The sequence below is a fragment of the Eptesicus fuscus genome, chromosome 17 (assembly GCF_027574615.1).
Source record: "Eptesicus fuscus isolate TK198812 chromosome 17, DD_ASM_mEF_20220401, whole genome shotgun sequence".
NCBI classification, from domain to species: Eukaryota; Metazoa; Chordata; class Mammalia; order Chiroptera; family Vespertilionidae; genus Eptesicus; species Eptesicus fuscus.
Genome location: NC_072489.1, coordinates 4235835 through 4248812, shown reverse-complemented (window position 1 = coordinate 4248812; position 12978 = coordinate 4235835).

The window sequence follows — 12978 nt, the reverse complement described above, 5'->3', positions numbered from 1 at the left end:
TGCCCTATATCTAAATCCAGCCCAATGCCAGGAATGCTCAGGGATTTCTCAAGGATGCAAATAATCCTTTCCATTAATATTTACAGGGTAAACTAAGATTGTTGTTAGAGTATTAATTTTGACAGTAAAATAGTCAATTTTTCAGATTAGTTTAAATTGGCTAATTGAAAATAAGTGAATATTCAAGAAAATTTAATTGTACAAAAGGCTGTTCCTAAAGTATTAACTAAAATTTCTATTGGTAGTTCATCTCATGGTAAAATTGCTTAACATGCGATGAACCTATTTTTGTGCAAAAAATTAAATTTAAAGTTATCAAGACTGTATTATAAAAAATTTTTTCCAAAAGCCTCCATTAATTCAAAAAAGGGGGGGATAGTAGGGCAATATCATGTAAGGAAAAAATTATCCTGTAAGTAAATTACATCTAGAAAAATTTTTATTTTGAAAAAAATTAATTTCCATTTGTAATACTGATAACAAGACATAAAATCTTATAGTGTCAAAATAAGCCAAAGGAAAATCATTTGGACAAAAATCAAAAGGATCCCAAGTCTAATTTATAGAAAAGATTTCTTTATTAACCTTTGGTTGAGAATATGTTTATATTTCCAGAAAACTCCAAGTCCATATGGATTCCTGCAACAACAGATCCCAGAGAGGACCTGATAGGACTACTGCAGCCACAGAATAAGCAGTGGCCCACGAGAACAGAGGAGAAACAGTCCAGATATAGATAGTGAAGATGCCTTGCCATGATAGCAGTCAGCACCTGTGAATTGCTGCAGGTTGCCCAGGACCAAGGGCAAGGAAGGTTGGTGTGCACACACTTCTAGACCATGTGTGCACACCCTTCTGCATAGAAGTCAAAATGTTTGATGTTTTGTGTTTTTACCAGGACCCCTGACTTGGGGTCTTGCTTTATTTCAAACACAGGGAATGGTATTAACTGCCACATTAAAAGAAATATTATACCTCAGGCATTAACCATTTTTACAGATGGATCCAGTTCTGGAAAGACTGGATCTACTGCAGCAGGAGAGCAAAGGTCCTTCAAACCCCTTATATTTCAGTAGAAATATAAGCTCCTATTTATGCCTTAACAGATTTTGCTACGGAGCCCATCAACCTATAGCAATAGTGCTTATGTGGTAAGTATGGCAAAAATTATTAAAACAGCTACTATAGGGCACACTAATTCAGAGGAACTTTTCATTTAGTTTTCAGCCTTTAAAATGTTATTAGAGAAGGACAATGTCCATGTTTTATTGGAAGCAAGGTCCTCAGTGTGTTATCCACCTCTCTGTACCAACCTTAGGGGGTAACTCCCCAAGGACTTAAACCTAATCAAATTGACAAAATAGATGTTACTCAATTGTGGAAAGAGCCAATCGTACTCTTAAAATCATTTATTAAAACAAAAAAGAAGAGACAGATGTTATGTGTCACCTCAAAAGAGGCTCAGTCATGCTTTTTATACTTTAAAATTTTTGAATTATAATGCAAAGGATCATACAGCAGGTGAAAGGCATCAGGCCTCCTGTAGAATAGCTTCCACAGAGTCAGCTAGGTGGAAGGAAGCATAAACCAGACTAGAGTTTTATCAGATTCAGTAATTATGTGGGGAAGAGGTTGTGTTTTATATCTTTCCAGAAGGAGCAATGCAGCCAATTCGGGTGCCAGAGCATTACATCCGTCACCACAATGGACTCAGACAAGCTCCTGTGTCCCTTCACTCAAAAGGACTGAGAGTTGCCTGATGACAGCAAAGCAGAAGAAGAAAACTGAAAGCTATGCAAGGGACTGAGGTGCCAATATGGAGTCATCTGAAGAAGTTAACGACTGAAGTGCAGCAGATTGTGGAAAAGCAAGAAGTTGAAGCTACTTCTTCAACCATGTTCCTGCTAATGCTAGCATCTATTAGCTGCCAGTCTTCTGAAAGTCTTGCACAGCCAAGTCCAAGGACTCTGAGTAAATATACACCAGCAGCAAAAGAGACTTTCTTTCATTTAGTAGCAAAAAATGTTAACATGTCCATAGTTCTGATTTCTCTTATTGTTGTTTTGCATTGGCATTATTTTGTTATTATTTAATAGCCAGAGTTTTGCTCTTGACATTCAAGTTTTGAAATTGATAACATGTATGTAGTTTAGTTTTGCATTGGCATTGTTTGCAATTGTGTTAATATTAGAACTTTATTCTTAATGTTTAAATTTTACTTTTATTATAGTAGCTTAAAAATAAAAGAAAGGGTGAGATGTAGAGGGCCACCTGGGAAGACACATGGGCATTTCTTTTAATTATCATCAGCTGAACTCAGGGCGTAGGCCGAGTCACGCCCTGGGAACATGCTTCCCCAATGAGGCTGGACATGTTAATCAGTTCTGACTTCATAGCAGCCCAGGTGTTGGCAGGGGAGGGACTAGATATGTAAATCTAGGCCTTTAAAATAAATGCGCTGCGTGGCTTGGGTCGTCGTTGCAGCCTCTCCATCAGAGAGGAAAGATGGCGTCCCACCCAGCCCCAGCTTCATGAATCTATTTCTGCCTCTTGGTCTCTTTCTTTCTTTAATTTCTTAATCCCCAGCTCCTCCACTCAGCAACCAGACCAGCACCTTTTCCGTGATGATGTGGAAAAGAGAGAAACTCCACTACATATGAGAACCTTATTACCTGCTCAGTTTTTACGTCTGTCTAAAGCTCTATTAATTCAAATAATCTGGAAGGGAGGAGATTAAAAATGGTGGCTGAGTAAGTGGATGCTGCATGGACACGCTCCCAGGACCAAACTGGAATTACTAAAATACATAAAAACTTCCTGAGTAATCAACTGAAGACTCACTGGAGAGAACCCTGCTAACCGAGGATGGAAAGTAGAGACCACATAGAGACTGGTAGGAAGGGTGGAGGCACGAAAGGCCTGGCTTGGCTCCCACAGAAAGCAGCTGAAGTTCTGAAGAGATATCTCAGCTGCTGGGAGTTGCCACTGAGAACTCTAGAGTCTAATTCCCAAGCTGGGCCCCCCAGCAGAGAGCACCAAGCTGAGAAGGATACCCACATAACATCTGGCTGTGAAAAGCAGTGGGGTTGCTATCTGCCAGGGTGAGAAAACTGGAAATGCAGGCATCCTCTTAAAGAGCCAACACACAAAATTCCCTGTGGAGCAATGCACCTTGTGCTCCAGCAGAAGGAGGGCAGAGTGGACTGGAGCTGTGTGAGCAGAAGCCAGGATTGGGGGCTCTGGGTTTAGAACTCAGAAGGCAGACATCCAGGTTTCCTGTGCTGCATCATTCCCTCATGCTGCAGATGTCATCTTTCTCACACAGAAAATTGCTATCTAGACATTTGTGCCTGGGGGGAAGACAGCTGGCCCACCCTATTGGAAAACACCTTGCCACATGGTGTGGAATTGCTGAGGCCCATTAAGAGTTTGAGAATAACAATTAGCCTCCAGTCAGAAGCAATCACTCTCTCCTGTTAGAAAACTCTCACCATGCCTGTGGACAATTGCCTGAGGGCTATTCAAGACTACAACCAGTCTGCAAGCAGAGGCAGACTCTGGAGGCTTTGAGTCTTTGCCTGATCTAATTAGACAGAAATAGCATTTGACACTGCCCTGCACAAGAGATTGAGAGGCATAGCAGATCTACCTAAAACATAGTCACAAACCCAAACAGGCACCCAAACTGAAGAGACAAAGAAACAACCCCCAAAGGAAAGAACAAGAGAATTCTCCAGAAGAAGAGATAAATGAAATGGAGATAAGCAATTTATCTCATATAGAGTTCAGAATAATGATGGTAAAGATGCTCAACAGCATGAGAAAAGATATAGTAACAATGAAAACAGGAATAAAGAATGACATAGCACAAATAAAGGACACATCGGAAGGAATACACAGCAGGTTAGGAGAAGCTGAGGATCAGATCACTGAATTAGAAGATAAGGTTGAAAAAAATCACTCAATCAGAGAACCCAAAAGAAAAAGCAATTTAAAAAAAGGAGGACAGCTTAAGGGAGCTGTGGGACAACATGAAATGTAATAATATTCCCATATCAGGAGTGCCAAAAGACGCAGAAAGGGAGGAAGGAATAGAGAACATGTTTGAAGAAACAATGGCAGAAAACTTCACTAACCTGGTGAAGGAAAAAGTCACAAAAGTTGAGAAGGCACACAGAGTACCTAGCAAGACAAACCCAAACAGGCCCACACCCAGACACATCATAATTAAAATGCCAAAAATTAAAGACAAAGAGAGAATCTTAAAGGCAGTAAGAGAAAAGCAAACTGTTACCTACAAAGGAGTTCCCATAAGGCTGACACCTGATTTCTCATCAGAAACTCTACAGGCCAGAAGGGAATGGCATGAAGTACTCAAAGTAATGGAAAACAAGGTTCTGAAACCAAGATTACTATATCCAGCAAGGCTGTCATTCAAAATAGATGATGAAATAAAGAGCTTCCCAGACATTAAAAGGCTAAAGGAGTTCATTACCACCAAGCCAGCATTACAAGAAAGCTAAAGTGACTGCTGTGTAATGAGAAGAAGAAATAGAGAAACCTAGGCATACAGAATTAAAATGTCAATAAATAAGCACTATCTATAATAATAAAAACATAATATGCTAATTAGACCGGACAACCTTCCGTATGAAGCCGGGCTGCAAGGGAAGCCCGGGTCCCGGATGCTGGAGGGAAGCCTGGATCCCAGGTGCCAGAGGGAAGTCGGTGCCAGCAGCCTGAGGAAGGAAGCCTACTCTTGCATGAATTTCGTGCATTGGGCCTCTAGTCAATAATAACCTTAAATGTATATGGACTTAATGCTCCAATCAAAAGGCATAGGGTAGCTGAATGGATATGAAAATATAACCCAACTATATGCTATCTACAAGAGACCCACCTCAGAACAAAAGACTCACACAGGATGAGAGTGAAGGGATGGAAAAGTTTTTTCCATGCAAGTGGAAAAGAAAAAAAAAAGCTGAGGTAGCAATATTCATATCTGACAAAATAGACTTAAAATGAAGGCCATCAAAGAGACAACAATGGTCACTACATAATACTAAAGGAATGGATGCAACAAGAGGATGTAACCCTAGTAAACATATATGCACCCAATATAGGAGCACCTAAATATATAAAAATACTTCTAGAGGACTTTAATGGAGAGATCGACAACAATACAGTCATTGTAAGGGACTTTAACACCCCGCTGACTTCACTGGATAGATTTTCCAGACAAAAAATTAACAAGGAAACAGTGACCCTGAAGGACACACTGGATCAGATGCATTTATAGAACATTTCACTTCAAAGCTACAAAATATACATTCTTCTCAAGTGCACATGGGTCATTCACAAAGATAGAACATATATTAAGACACAAAATAAGTCTCTACAACTTCAAGAAGATTGAAATCCTATCAAGCATCTTCTCAGATCACAATGGAATGAAGTTAGAAATTAACAACAGTAAAAAACACCCCAAAACATTCAAACACATGAAGGCTAAATAGCATGTTATTAAACAATGAATAGGTTACCAATGAGATCAAGAAAGAAATCAAAAGCCTTTTCTTTAGTCTATCTTATCTCATCTGTATATATAAAAAGCCAGAGACCATAACACCATTACAACCATAACAACCTAATGACCGGTCGCTATGACACCCACTGTGGCCAGCAAACCGGCCTGATCCAGGCCGGATCACCCCCAACACCCCAATCAGGGCGGGGCCAGCTGGCCAATCACCTTGGCTGGCAGAAATTTGGGGTCCAGGGACCTTGGAGTTGCTCGGTCTCAGTCTTGAGCAGCTGCGCAGGCAAAGCTCTCCTTTGGCGGAAGTGGACCTAGTACAGGGCGCTGGAGTCGGGGATGGGGTGGGAGGCTTTCTTGGTGGCCACAGCAGTCCCCACAGGCTGCATACAACACCTGGGCGTCCGGCCCCGGTCGGAACAGCGGCAGCAATAGGGGCTGCAGGGCGCAGGGGGCAGCGGCACACAGGAGCCAGGAGGTGCAAGGCCCGATGTGGACCTTACCCCGCCGGCTCGGCCCAGCAGTACCAGCAGGTGGGCCACAATGTGCTGCGAGGCGCTGGGCCATAGACAGGAAGGGAAGTGAGCCAGGAGGGCAAGGCCCCACACCAGACAGAACCCCGAGCAGCGTGGGTGGGTCAGGAGCTGGAAACCCTGGTGAGGTGGGCGGGGCTGCAGCCCCGCACCATTTCGGCCTTGGCCTTGGAATTCTGCGAGCAACCAGTGTGCTGGCTACCAGCGCATCAGAGGTCAGCCCCACTTCAAGAGAGAGGACGTGGCGGGAAGTGGCAAGGCCACAGGAGGGATGGGAAATGTTGTGGCCGTCTTCAGGAAACACAGCTGCCACGGTCTTCAGTAACTATGAACAGATAATCTTTGGTCTCAGTTCTACAGAAGAGGAAGCTGAGACTCAAAGAAGGGAGCCTTCCGCAACACCTCACCCACTTCTCAGACCTGACCTGTGCAGCATTGTTTTCGTTGACAGTAGAGGATCCAAAATGTTTTTAGATCTTTGCTATTTTAGGCAGGAAAGAATTTAGCACAGGGAATTGGTGCTTGGGAAATCATTGGAAACCTGGAGGAATTAGGCTGGGTATTAGGCTGGGCCCCAGGTAAGACTCCCTGTCCAGCAGGAGGAACTGCCACAACTGAATTTTAGGACACTCTGGCACAGCTGTGACCCAGGGATCAGGAAACTGCTGCCCCTGCAAGTGCCCTCCAGCTCCCACAAAACAGGTCACTGGGCACTGCCTCTGCCACAGCTGCCTGTGCACAGCCTGGATTCCGCTGCATAAAACCTCCACATCTCTGCAAACATGACACCAGCAGCAAACAGCCCAAACTGCGAGAAGATGCCTCTGCCCCACTTCTGCCTTCAAAATATTGTGCAAGCGCATCCAGTCAGCAGAAATGAATTCATATCCAGAAACCTAGCTGCAAAGGAGTTTGGGCAGTTTCAGACTTTTGTCTAGGAGTGAGATCTTTCCAGTGTACCTCATGTGCCTGGTATTGATAAAAATGGGGCCCGGCTGGTGGGGCTCAGTGGTTGAGCATCGGTTGAGCATCGATCTATGAACCAGGAGGTCATGATATGATTCCTGGTAAATTTTTGGGCTTGATCCTCAGTAGGGGTGTGCAGGAGCCAACTAATCAATGATTCTCATCATTGATGTTTCTATCTCTCTCTCTTTCTCCCTTCCTCTGAAATCAATAAATATTTTTTAAATGGGGTCATGCTGTATATATGTGTGTCATAACAAGTTTTTCACTTCATAGATCACTAATGTCTTTCCTGTTAAAACCATACTTAGAGAACATTATTTATTTATCATTCATTTTAATTGATCTCAGAGAGAAGGGAGAGAGAGAAACATTGTTCCATTGTTTCCTGCACTCACTGGACTGGGTATTGAATCTGCAACCTGGGCATGTGCCCTGACTGGCAATCGATCCACCACTTTCTGGTGTATGGGACGATGCTATGCTGGCACCCTGACCCCAGATTCCAGCCTCCAGAACTGTGAGAAAAATACATTTCTGTTGTTTAAGCGACACAAATTTATGATATTTTGTTATGGCTGTCTGAGCTGACTAATCTATACTACTAAAAGGGTAATATGCTAATTAGACCAGGTTGACCGGACATCTTCCAGTCATCCTTCTGGACATAGCCACAGTGGCGGGGGCTGAGGCAGAGGTGGTTAGGGGCGATCAGGCTGGCAGGGGAGAGCATTTAAGGGTGATCAGGCAGGCAGGCAGAGTGGTTAGGGGCGATCAGGTAGGCAAGCAGGTGAGTGGTTAGGAGCCAGTGGTCCCAGATTGTGAGAGGGTGCAGGCCGGGCTGAGTAACCCCCCACCCGGTGCACGAATTTCATGCACTGGGCCTCTGGTATTAATAGAACTACAACAATTTTCTTTTAGTTACTATTTGGCTGCTGTATCTTTTTCAATATTTCTGTGTGTAATCGTTTACATATCCTGGGAAACAAATATAATATTATTTTTTTAATCCAACTAAGTACCTCTATCTTTTAATATGTGAGCTTAATCTATTTACATTTACTGTGATTACTTTTATGTTTATACATATTTTTTATTTTCTTCTTTTGTGTTTCTATGTACAATTATTTTTTTAAGTTTTTTTCTCCCTTCTTTATTATGTTGAATTAATCAGTGTTCTTTTAAAATTATTTTTTATTTTTATCTCCCTCTTCTAGTTTAGAAGTTACACATGCTGCTTCTAGTCTTTACTTGTTGTTCTGAAAGTTTAACACGCATCCTGGACTTCGAAAGTCTAACACTGCCCTGCGCACTGCGGTGGGACTGCTAGCCACATGTGGCTCCTGAGCATTTGAAATGGGATCAACTGGAAAATTAAGTTTTTAATTTTAATTTAAAAATCAATACACAACACAGTTGTAAAGATTTTACATATGTATGTGAATTATCTTTCTCAACTTTACATTTTGTGAAATCTAAATATTTCCAATGGAAATTCAGCGTCCAAATTGAGATGTATTATAAATATAAAATACACATCAGATTTAGAAGATTTAGTATAAAAATATATAACAAGCTTCAATAATATTTATATTGATTACATGCCGAAATTATAATATTTTGTGTATTGCATTAAATAAAATATATTACCAAAAAAATTTCACATGACTCTTTTTTGATGTGTCTCCTAAGCAAATTTTAATTCCTTGCGTGGCATTATATTCTGTCGGATCATCTAAACAGTGCCCAGGAGTCTGGATGCCCTGTTTTCCCAACGGTTCTCTTCCATGCCATTGTCTTCAGTATTTAGTTGTGTCATATGCAATATTAGTTTCACCTTGTTCTTCACGATCCCGCCTGAATTTATCACTCGTTTCTTTTCCACTCAGTGATGATTTGGATTAACCAGAACGTTTGCGGCTGGCTTCATCCACCTGTACAGCGGGCGTCCTGTGCCCTCTCGCAGTTCAGCTCCTTCATTCAGCTTCCATGGGCGCCTGCGGGCTGCTTCCTCTGGCCCTCCGCCTCCGCCCCCGCCTCCGTGGGAGCTGCTGGGTGCGGGAGCCACAGGCCAGGGAAGCCCACGCTGCAGGGGGCAGGGGTGGGGGTGGCAGCACTGGCCCAGCCCCACAGCTGCCGGCCTCTGGGGCAGGCGCTCACCGCCTCTGCCTTAGATCTGCACTGGGCTAGGGCAGCTCGGTGCCCTCCTGACACCTCCCAGAAAGTGCATCTGCTTGTCCTGGTGCAGCCTGTGGGGCAGGAGACGGCTGGAGATGGACCTGGCGCCTCGGCCATGTGAGCCTCACTGACAGGGCTTATGGCCAAAGCACATTCCCTGACCCCGGGCCTTGGGCGCCATTCCCAGCGTCTGCTTTCCCGCTCACAGACCTTCCCAGCCCCGCAGCCCAGGCCTGCAGTGGGGGCGGCAGGGGGCACTCTCTGCCTCCTTCAAATGTGCTCCCTGGACGCCTCACCGCCTCACCCGCATCGGGCCCTGAAGCCCCCAGAATGCTTCCTGCGGGTGCTGCAGGTGCCTCTGGGAGCCCCTCAGGCCAGCAGAGCCTTCTCCCTGGAGGGGCCCTCCTCAGCCCGGTCAGGGCACCACTGTAAGGCCCATTGATGCCCAGCCGTGTGCCAAGAGCTCCATCCTGTGGCCGCAATCGCCCAGTGCAGGCAGGTTCAGCTGCGCACCTCTGTTAACTGGTTCTGGTCCTTCTAGCCAGTGATGCGAAGCCTCTTCAAAAGCTGGAGGAACCAATCCCAGGCTCCAGATCAGCTTACACGTGGACCCACATCAAACAACGTGCATCCCGCCGACGCTGCCACCGTGTGAAAACTCGGAAAGCAAAACAAGTGTGCTGGCAAAAACCAGGTTCCCTGAGAGCTCAGCCGTGGTCTGTGGTGTGGTTTGGCTAAATTTGTGATGCTGGGCTCAGAGAGCAGAGGCCTCCAGAGGCCTGCTAGAACCACCCAGTTTCTGGGGGCTTCCTGACCCCCGACAGGGACTTCATTTCAGGGAAGCCAGTCAGCCCACTGATGGTGACAGGTTCGTGGCCAGGGTTGAGCGTTCCCACCCAGTCACCGGGGAGACCCCAGAAAAGACCCAAGAGGCACCCACAGTCTGGCCGCCAGCCCCACACACTAAGCGTTAAAGACAGACTGATTCTCTGCCACTTGCTGCCAATTTGCTTTTAAACACAAATGCAAACTCAGGCACTAATACCGCTTGGGGGTGTTTGACTGTCAGGTGGTCATCCCAACTTATAATGGCTTGCTTTTCAATTTATCATGTAAATTAAAATGCAGAATTTACAAAAATGTCCAGGAAACTCAATTTGAGAACCAAGCATGGTCCCAGCTAATGCTGCTGCTGATGGAAGAAGGTGGAGGAGCGGGCGCTCCCTGGCCATGGTGCGTGTCACTGCCATGCCGTGGGGACCAGTGCACAGGCCTGAGCTAAGGTCTTCGCCTGACTTACCTCCCTCCGTCCTCACAGCAGCCGCTGGGGTGGGCACGTGGGCCTCCTCATCCTGCAGGTGGGAAACGGGCCGCCTCAATGCCCTGTTCTTTCAGCTGAGCCTGCACCGCCTCCCAGCAGGCAGGGCCGGGAGCTCGCCCTCACTGGCGAGCATAGCGGAGGCCTGGCCTGGCCTGCCAATTCTGGTCGGTCCTGGTAGGAGGGGGCCTGCAGGGTCTCAGCGCGGCACACTCACCTTGCTCCTCAGCAACCGAGTCCTGGCCCTGCAGCAGGAGGGGCGCTCCCTCACCTGCGCCAGCAACTCTCTCCACCACAGCCTGCCTGCCCCCCTCCCAGCGCCCTCCCAGGGCTGGTGGAGGTTTCCACCGTGCTTTGGTGGAAGGCTGAACTGAATGAACCTCCACCCCAGCCCCAGCCCTACCCAGATTCCCAGTCTACCCGTCCACAGCCAGCCATGCCTGCCTTGGTCAGGGAGGACGAGAGCAAGGGCCACACTGAGCCCCAGTGAGGGGAAGGCTGGCCCGCCCTCAGAGAAGGGGGCTCAAGCCTGCAACCTAGGCATGTGCCCTGACCTTGAATGGAACAGGTGACCTCCTGGTGCCTGGGACAACACTCACCCAACTGAGCCACACCGGCCGGGCTGGCTGAACCTTTCTCAGTTTCCCCGTCCACAAGTGGGGAGATTTGGGTGATGCTGGGCCCCGAGAAGTGGCTCAGATCCCCCCTTTGCAACCTGAGGGTTCCTCCCCTCTGATGACTTCTCCAGCCCTAACCTCCTCCCCATATTGAACACACATAACTAGGCCAGGGATGCGGAACCCAGCTGCTCGGAGCAGACTCCGTGTAGAAATCCCCAGGGACCCACACACCCTGCCAGCCTCACACGGCTCCAGGGGAGGGGAGGCTGCAGGTGAGGGTGGGGCAACTTGGAGCTTGGAGGCTGAGGGAATGCTGAGATGGGGCTGGTGGGAAGCCCTGGTCCATGGAGCGTGGGGCTAGTGCCCGCCAGGGGGCGCTCTGCACCAAGTCAAACTCCAGCAGGTGTCCCTGGCTCAGCCTCCCTGGCCCAGCCCTTCCTGGCAGAGGTCGGCCTCGTGGGGAAACATTTCCTGAGCTGAGGCTGCTTCAGGCTCTTAGCGGGCCAAGGACAAGGGCACCGGGCATCCTCCCCAGAGGCACCGAGGAGCCAGGGAGCCTGGTGCTGACTAATGATGTTCGGCCCCGGGCGCTTCCTCTGGTCCTGCCTGTCTTCTCTGCCGGCTCTTCACACGGTCACACGGGGGCCTGGGCTGCAGGGTGAGAAGAGGGACAGGAACCTGAGCTGCCCTCCAGGAGGTGTCCGGCTGCTGGGACCAAGTGAGTAGACCCCAATGGGGTAACGCCCAGACAGTTTTTCTGGAACCCAGGCCCCCCTGCCTGCCAGAGCCCAGATGCCCACCCTGTGAGGGGTGCTCAGTGCCCCAGGCTCACCTGGGCACAGCCGGGGCCCTGTGGGAGATCATGAGGGCTGCAGGTGAGCAGGCGGCCAGGCCAGTGAGGAAGCTGGCCATCTTCCCATGAGGATGAGGGACCTGGTCGGAGCCCCACCCACCTTGTTAGACTGTGCTGCTGGGGTGGCTCAAGCTCCGCTGTCACACTCCCCTGGGGCTGCTGTGGGTTTGGTGCACAGTCGGCCCCTAACTGCTAGCTGTCACCGTTAATAATGCCGGCGGCGGCGTGGTGACCGTGCCGGGCCCCACCCTGAGCCCATGGACCAGTCCTCAGTCAGAGCTGCTCTGAGCTGTCACCCAGCTCCACCGCTGCCCTTCCCGGGGCGCTGGCAGGCCCAGGAGCTGCTCCCACTGTGCTGAGCTTAGCGGGGTGGCCTGCCCTAAACACTGCTGCCAAGAGAGGAGGTGAGGGCAAGGGGCAGGCTGGCTGGATGATTGGCAGCAGCCCTCTTGTCCCCTCTGCCCCGAGGCTGCTCTCTGCTGGTTGGTGAGCAGAGCCCATCCTACCTGCCTTTCCACCCATGTTCTCCCCAAAGCAGATGCCACACCCTGGGCTGTCATCCCACTGCAGACTGAGGCCGGCAAAGGTCACTGCTCAACCATAGCCCTCCTGGTATAATCCCCCCCCCCCCCACACACACACACACACACACACTGTCCCTCAATGTAGCGGGGGAAGTGAGGGGCAGGGGTCTTCCCAGGACACAGACTCCTGGCTCGTTGTCTGCTAGGACAGCAGAGCTCAGGTGGGAGCACAGACCTGGCCAGAGAGCACACGCCTGGCCAGGGGAAGAGCACACGCCTAGCTGGGGAAGAGCACATGCCTGGACGGGGGAAGAGCACATGCCTGGCCGGGGGAAGAGCACACGCCTGGCCGGGGGAAGAGCACACGCCTAGCTGGGGAAGAGCACACGCCTGGCCGGGGGAAGAGCACATGCCTGGCCGGGGGAAGAGCACATGCCTGGCCGGGGGAAG